The sequence below is a fragment of the Scyliorhinus torazame genome, chromosome 25, assembly GCF_047496885.1.
Source record: "Scyliorhinus torazame isolate Kashiwa2021f chromosome 25, sScyTor2.1, whole genome shotgun sequence".
Lineage (NCBI taxonomy): Eukaryota > Metazoa > Chordata > Chondrichthyes > Carcharhiniformes > Scyliorhinidae > Scyliorhinus > Scyliorhinus torazame.
In genome coordinates, this window is record NC_092731.1 from 37,802,716 (window position 1) to 37,811,380 (window position 8,665).

Sequence of the window (8,665 nt, forward strand, 5' to 3'; positions counted from 1 at the left end):
GGTCTCGCTGCCGATCAATGGCGTGGTGCCTTCGCTGGCGGAAAGCACGTTGCGAATGCGGGGGCGGGGGGGGGCAGAAATCCAGCCCCTTAGTTCCATCAACCAACCCGTCTTTCTACAATTCCCACTTCAAAATAGTTTGTTTTCCTTTAAACATGTGACCCACCGGCACCCATTCCCGACGATGGTATTTCTTATTCCACAATTTCCTAACAATGTTGACTGTGTTCCGTGGACAGGCGGGGAGCTCGTGTGCAATTTGGGTGAGTTGCAGCTCTTTATGTATTTTTAAAATTGCCCTGGGAATGCATTTTTTGTTCTGTTCAATCAAACAATCTTTCACTCCAGTGAACGAAAGGAAATGCTCTGCTTCAGGTAATTATCCTGAACAAGCTCGCAGCTCTTTACCCAGAACAGGCAACGGGATTGCTCGTCCTTCTTCATTCCTTTCTCTAGGATTTTTCCACGCTCCTTCTACCCTCTCCTGAAGGTGCTGCCAAGGATGCTGATCCAGGTATTCCAGTACTAAAATCCCAGGTGAGACCCCAACATTTGCTAGTAAACTGGACTGAAACTCAATTTTGTTTTTCATTCGTATAACGCCGAGGAAAGAATACTTCGCTCCAGGAATGACTCCACACAAAAGCAGGGATATTATTTTATTGCTTTTGTGAAGTGATTAATTTTGGAAGGTCGAATTTGAATGCTGAATACAGGGTTAAAGGCAGGATTCTTGGAAGTGTGGAGGAACAGAGGGATCTTGGGGTCCACGTACATAGATCCCTCAAAGTTGCCATCCAGGTTGATAGGGTTGTTAAGAAGGCGTACGGTGTGCTGGCTTTCATTAACAGGGGGATTGAGTTAAAGAGCCGTGAGGTTTTGCTGCAAGTTTATAAAACCCTGGTTAGACCACACTTGGAATATTGTGTCCAGTTCTGGTCGCCTCATTATAGGAAGGACGTGGATGCTTTGGAGAGGGTGCAGAGGAGATTTACCAGGATGCTGCCTGGACTGGACGGCATGTCTTATGAAGAAAGGTTGAGGGAGTTAGGGCTTTTCTCACTGGAGCGAAGAAGGAACAGAGGTGATTGATAGAGGTGTACAAGGTGATGAGAGGCATAGATAGAGTGGATAGTCAGATACTTTTCCCCAGGGCGGAAATGGCTGTCACGAGGGGACATAATTTTACGGTGATTGGAGGAAGGTATAGGGTAGATGTCAGAAGTAGGTTCTTTACACAGAGAGTGGTGGGTGTGTGGAATGCACTGCCAGCAGAGGTGGTGGAGTCAGAGTCATTGGGGACATTTAAGCGACTCTTAGACAGGCACATGGACAGCAGTAAATTGAAGGGGTGGAGGTTAGGTTGATCTTAGATTAGGATAAATGGTCGGCACAACATTGTGGGCTGAAGGGCCTGTACTGTGCGGTACTGTTCTATGTTCTATGTTCATTATATATTAAAATAAACGTTATTATTAAACAGTATTAAACTACCTTTAACAAAAATATAGCTTCCATTACCAGTCAAACAACGCTTAACAATAAAATGAAACACTTTAACTCCTAACTGCGACCCTCTTTATCTCCAATCAAGCAAAACCCATCACAGGTCAAAACCCACTTTTCAATCAAGTTAGCGAACACAGGATCACCTGCTGTCCACTTGAATAGAGTTTCATTTAAAAGACTGCTTGGAGAGGGAGAGAGAGAGATCCTGGATAAAAGCAAATTACTGCGGGTGCTGGAATCTGAAACCAAAAAGAAAATGCTGGAAAATCTCAGCAGGTCTGGCAGCATCTGTCGGGAGAGAAAAGAGCTAAAGTTTCGAGTGCAGATGACCCTTTGTCAAAGCTAAAGACAGAGAAAATGGGAAATATTTATACTGTGGAGTGAGAATGAAAGATGAGTCATAGCCACAGAAACCCAGGGAAACGGGTTGCTAACAGCTACAGAAACCAAGGAGAAAGAGTGCTAATGGCAGTCCCCAGAGAGAACAAAAGGTGTGAAAGGCCAAACAACAGAGAAACTAAATTCAGAGGGTAAACTGTGACAGATGTAGATGTGGGGGAGGGGAAGGGGAAGCAAAGGGGAGAAAGGGTAACGAAAGGTAGATATGATGGGGGGGGGGTGAATATATATATAAAGAAAGACAAGAGAGAAAGAAATGGTAAAAAACAGTTGAAATGAAATGGGAGAGAGAGAGATCCTGTCAGGAAACAGTCTGCAGGTTCTTGTCTGTGTCAGACTACTGCTTAACCTGACAACCTTTTAGGAACATAGGAACTTTTTACAGAAGCTGTTGTTCAGCTCACAACTTCCAGCCACACAAACTCAAAAACTGACTGTTAGAGACCTGGTACAGGCCTGGTTTCTCCCGTTACTACGTCATCTTTATCCCACTCAAATCCCATATCCTAATGAGTTAAATTTAAACACAATGGGCCGGATTCTCTGCCGCTGGGGCTCTCCATTGTGCCGGCAGCGCACCCACGGCCATGGGTTTCCCGGTGACACAATGGAAAATTCAATTGGCAGGAGGCGGGAGTGGAAAATCCCAGGCGCGCCACACGGGAAAAACGTGGCTGGCAGACCGGAGAATCCCGCCCAATGTCTATAATAACCTTCTCCCCAGAAATCATCACAAAAATTCAATAGCCTCTCCTTGTAAACAGAAGCATAGTTTGAAATAACAATTATCTCACTTTTACGACATCGCAATTGCACGCTTTTGCAACCACAGTGTCTGTCTTCCTTTAAAACCGTTACTGCACCAGGTACATATAATACAACATATACCAATTTCTTACATTCTTAAGACCACAGCCTCCATCAAATGGCTAATTCTCACTCACCTCTACATTGGACTTTACTCTTGGCTACTTCCCCAGGGGTAAATGGCTGTTAACCCCTAGCCCTGCCAATGTCCAAAATTTCCAGAAGGAGGTCATGACCCATAATGGTTGCTCACCTCCTATCACAGCAGCCTGAGGACAACAGTAAAATTCTGGCCGCCAGCCCGATTGAGATTATCTAACTCAGAGGCCAGGAACATCACTAAACAGTGTGGCCTGGCTGGACTCTCAATGGGGGAAGCTATACTGACTGACGCGTCATCCTATTGTTCTTGATTTCAAGGCTGATTGGGTACACATTTTCAAAAATTATTTCACCAAATGTGGGCGTGGCTGGCTTGGTCAGCATTTATTGGCCATTCCTAATTGCCCCTTGAGAAGGTGGTGGTGAGCTGCCTTCTTGAGCCGCTGCAGACCCTGTGGTGTAGGTACACCCACTGTGCTGTTAGGGAGGGAGCTCCAGGATGTTGCGACAGTGAAGGAACGGACGATGTATTTCCAAGTCAGGACGGTGAGTGACTTGGAGGGGAACCTCCAGGTGGTGGGGTTTCCAGAAGTCTGCTGCCTTTGTCCTTCTAGGTGGTAGAGCTTATGGGTTTGGGCATTGTAGTGATAGGAGCCTTAATTTAATATGGTTGCTATGTTTCCCAATGGCATCCTCATGGATTTGATGAAAAGCCTCAGGATTTCATTTTTTCCATGGATATTACATGTTGTCTAGTTTGCCTGTTTGATGGTTAATGGCTGGCCGGGGCGGAGCCATTAGGAACAATTTATCACGGCCAATCCACCTAACCTGCACATCTTTGGACTGTGGGAGGAAACCGGAGAACCCGGAGGAAACCCACGCACACACGGGGAGAACGTGCAGACTCCGCACAGACAGTGACCCGAGGCTGGAATTGAACCCGGGTCCCTGGAGCTGTGAGGCAGCAGTGCTGGCCCCTGCGAGTCTGCTGCTCTCTGGCCTGAATCGGGTTCTGCCCCATCTGGGCTTCCATAGCAAGCATGATCAGCCTCAATGAAGCTACTCTGAAAGAAAGAAGGACTTGCATTTAGACAGTAAGGTTTGAATCCGTCATGCCACTTCCCAAAGCTTGTCCACCATCTCCACGACACAAGTCAGGAGTGTGATGGAATATTCTCCACTTGCCTGGGTGAGCGCAGCTCCAACAACACTCAAGAAGCTCAACACCATCCAGGACAAAGCAGCCCCGCTTGATTGCTCCCCCTTCCACAAACATTCAAACCCTCCACCACCAACAAACAGTGGCAGCCGCGTGCACCATCTACAAGATGCACTGCAAGAAATCGCCAAGGCTCCTTCAAAAGCATCTTGCAAACCCATGACCACTACCATCTAGAAGGACAAGGGCACCCTGACTTGGAAATATATCGGCTGTTCCTTCACTGTCGCTGGGGCAACATCCTGGAACTCCCTCCCTAACAGCACTGTGGGTATACCTACAATGCATGGATTCCAGTGGTTCAAATTGGCGGCTCACCACCACCTTTCCAAGGGAAATTAGGGAATGGACAACAAATGCTGGGCCCAGCCAGTGATGCCCACATCTCACTTTTTAGGAAGGATGTCAAGATCTCGGAGAGGGTGCGGAGGAGATTGCCCAGATAGTCCCAGGATGCAGGACTTCGGTTAATGGAGTCATTCAGAGTCACATGGAGAAGTTGGGATTGTTCTCCATGGAGCAGAGGAGGCGAAGGGGAGATTTCACAGGGGCATTCAAAATCAGGAAGGGCTTTGACAGAACAAATAATGAGGATCTGTTTCCGCTGGCAGGAGATGTGATGATCGAGGATAGATTTGCAGTAATTGGTAAAAGAACCAAGGGTGGGAAGGGATGAGGATTTTTGTTTCAACACTTTGATGTTTTATGAATAGGAAATGCAGATTGGGGTAACGTTCGTAAGGAAATTTTACAAATATTTGAAAAGGAATAAATACACTCCAGGGTGGGGGGGGGGGGGGGGAGCAGGAGAGTGGGATAAATTGGATATAGCTCTTTCAAAGAGTCAACACTGGTATTGTGGATCATATTTTTATGAAGGTAGTTCACGCGATGTGGGCAACGCTGGCTGGATCAGCATTTGTTGCTCATGGGGGCACAGTGCTTAGCGCTGCTGCCTCACAGCGCCACAGATCTGGGTTCATTTGCAGCCTTCGGTGACTGTCTGTGCGGAGTCTGCACGTTCTCCCCGTGTCTGCGTGGGTTTCCTCCGGGTGCTCCGGTTTCCTCCCACAAGTCCCGAAAGACGTGCTGTTGGGTGAATTGGACACTCTGAATTCTCCCTCCGTGTACCCGAACAGGCGCCGGAATGCGGATTTTCACAGTAACTTCATTGCAGTGTTAATGACAGCCGACTTGTGACACTAACACAGATTATTATTTTAGAATCCAGATGTTTTTTCTGCCAGGGTCACACGCAGCCGTGTCCTGGAGATTGATCTCTGATTCCTGGAGATTCCAGGCTAACCCTGGAGGGTTGGCAACGGCAACGCGACTGCCCTGACATTTTCTCAGGGCAGGTGAAAGGGATCTCTGAACGGGATTGATATAACAATAGACGCAGCGGGCCGGGAAACAAACAAAACCAAAACTGGAATCGGGTCCAGACATACGTGGGGGATCAGACAGATGGTGGCAGACCTCAGCGATACTCTGCGACACAGCAGGAAGCGGAAGATCCCAGAGGCGCAGGGATATCAGCTTATTATAGAAATCCGAAATTAGGTCAAAGCCTTCAAAGAGGCCACAGGGAGGAAGTTCCTATTTAGTACAAAAGCTCATCCTTCACTTGACCCGCTGCTTTGGTCATTTTTAACCGTGCTGTTTGTAAGGACAAGGGGTGGACCTTTCAATCAACGCCGATTTCAGTGAAATGCCTACGAGGTTGGTCAGGAAACCTGCATCACAGAGGGCCCAGTCGACGGAGCTCCGAGTTCCTGAGCAGGCCAGGGGAGAAACCCAACTCCAAATCTTGCATCCTTACAAGAGAAAGGGAAGGACGTCCCGAAGCGTGGTACATTGGCGAGACCATGCAGACGCTGCGACAACGAATGAACGGACATCGCGCGACAATCACCAGGCAGGAATGTTCCCTTCCAGTCGGGGAACACTTCAGCAGTCAAGGGCATTCAGCCTCTGATCTCCGGGTAAGCGTTCTCCAAGGCGGCCTTCAGGACGCGCGACAACGCAGAATCGCCGAGCAGAAACTTATAGCCAAGTTCCGCACACATGAGTGCGGCCTCAACCGGGACCTGGGATTCATGTCGCATTACATTCATCCCCCACCATCTGGCCTGCAAAATCCTACCAACTGTCCTGGCTTGACACAATTCACACCTCTTTAACCTGGGGTTACCCCATCTCTGGATCTGTAAAGATTTAATCACCTGCTAATGCTCGCATTCCTAGCATTGTTTGGCATCTTTGAATTTGTCTATATATGTGTTTCTGGAGCAGACCTCTTCATTCACCTGAGGAAGGAGCAGCGCTCCGAAAGCTAGTGTTTGAAACAAACCTGTTGGACTTTAACCTGGTGTTGTAAGACTTCGTACTGTGCTCACCCCAGTCCAACGCCGGCATCTCCACATCAAAATAAATGAAGGCAGCAAAGAAAGAATTTGAAAAGGTTTAGAATAAACAGGAGGCTATTTTGGGGGCAGACGGTTGCATCATGGTATTCTCATTGGAGCCGTAATCCAGAGACCCAGGTTAACACTCTTGAGAGACCTGGCTTCGAATCTCACCGCGGCGAGATTCAAATTCAATCAAAATAACCGTGGAATTAACAGATCGAATGATGATCATGACCCATTTTTAAAAAAAAACCAATGTCCTTTAGAGAAGGAAATCTGCCGTCCTTCCCCGGTCTGGCCTACAAGTGACCCACCCTCAGGAGTAGAATCCTTACACTGCAGAAGGAGGCCGTTTGGCTCATCGGGTCTGCACCGATCCTCTGAAAGAGCCCCCACCTCACCCCAATCTGCGCACCCCGGGACGCTAAGGGGCAATTTACCAAACCTGCACGTCTTTGGACTGCGGGAGGAAACCGGAGCACCCGGAGGAAACCCACGCAGACACGGGGAGAACGTGCAGTGTCCACGCAGACAGTCACCCGAGGCCGCAAATGAACCCAGATCTCTGGCGCTGTGAGGCCGCAGTGCTAACCACTGTGCCCCCATGAGCAACAAATGAGCAACAGTGACCCAAGCCGGGAATCGAACCCGGGACCCTGGCACTGCGAAGCAACAGAGCTAACCACTGTGCTACTGTGCCGCCCTTAATAAAAGATGATTTTTTTTTTTTTGTCATTTCCTTTGAACGTTTCGCCTGACCTGATATAAAAATATCCAAATAGCAAAATGCCACAGGTGCGGGAAATCTGAAACAAAGACGGGAAATGCTGGGAAACCTCAACGGGCCTGGCAGCATCTGAGGAGATACCCGGCGGGATTTACCCGCTGCGGTGATTGGGAGATTTGGCCGAGCGCCAAATTCTCCGTCCTCACTCGCAACGGCAACGGGGCGGACCCCAAATGGAGAATCCCGGCCAGCGTTTCGAGTCTGTACGTACCTTCTTCAGGAGTAAAGAGAGGGAAAACTGTGATTCGAGATAAGAGGGGATAGAACACCTGGAACTGGGATCAGTGGGAACTAGGAGAGATGTCAACAAAAATGTGACAAAACTTAAGGACATGTGATAGACAGCCCGGTGGGAGAGGGGGTGGTGGATAACCCCGTGCATTTATTACGGCCCGTCCCCCTAACCTGCACATAGAACATAGAACATAGAAAAATACAGCACAGAACAGGCCCTTCGGCCCACGATGTTGTGCCGAACCTTTGTCCTAGATTAATCATAGATTATCATTGAATTTACAGTGCAGAAGGAGGCCATTCGGCCCTTTGAGTCTGCACCGGCTCTTGGAAAGAGCACCCTACCCAAACTCAACACTTCCATCCAACACCAAGGGCAATTTGGACATTAAGGGCAATTTATCATTGGCCAATTCACCTAACCTGCACATCTTTGGACTGTGGGAGGAAACCGGAGCACCCGGAGGAAACCCACGCAGACACGGGGAGGACGTGCAGACTCCGCACAGACAGTGACCCAAGATGGAATCGAACCTGGGACCCTGGAGCTGTGAAGCATTGTGCTATCCACAATGCTACCGTGCTGCCCTTGAGAACAAATAAATCTACACTATCATTTTACTGTAATCCATGTACCCATCCAATAGCTGCTTGAAGGTCCCTAATGTTTCCGACTCAACTACTTCCACAGGCAGTGCATTCCATGCCCCCACTACTCTCTGGGTAAAGAACCTACCTCTGATATCCCTCCTATATCTTCCACCTTTCACCTTAAATTTATGTCCCCTTGTAATGGTTTGTTCCACCCGGGGAAAAAGTCTCTGACTGTCTACTCTATCTATTCCCCTGATCATCTTATAAACCTCTATCAAGTCGCCCCTCATCCTTCTCCGTTCTAATGAGAAAAGGCCTAGCACCCTCAACCTTTCCTCGTAAGACCTACTCTCCATTCCAGGCAACATCCTGGTAAATCTTCTTTGCACCTTTTCCAAAGCTTCCACATCCTTCCTAAAATGAGGCGACCAGAACTGTACACAGTACTCCAAATGTGGCCTTACCAAAGTTTTGTACAGCTGCATCATCACCTCACGGCTCTTAAATTCAATCCCTCTGTTAATGAACGCGAGCACACCATAGGCCTTCTTCACAGCTCTATCCACTTGAGTGGCAACTTTCAAAGATGTATGAACATAG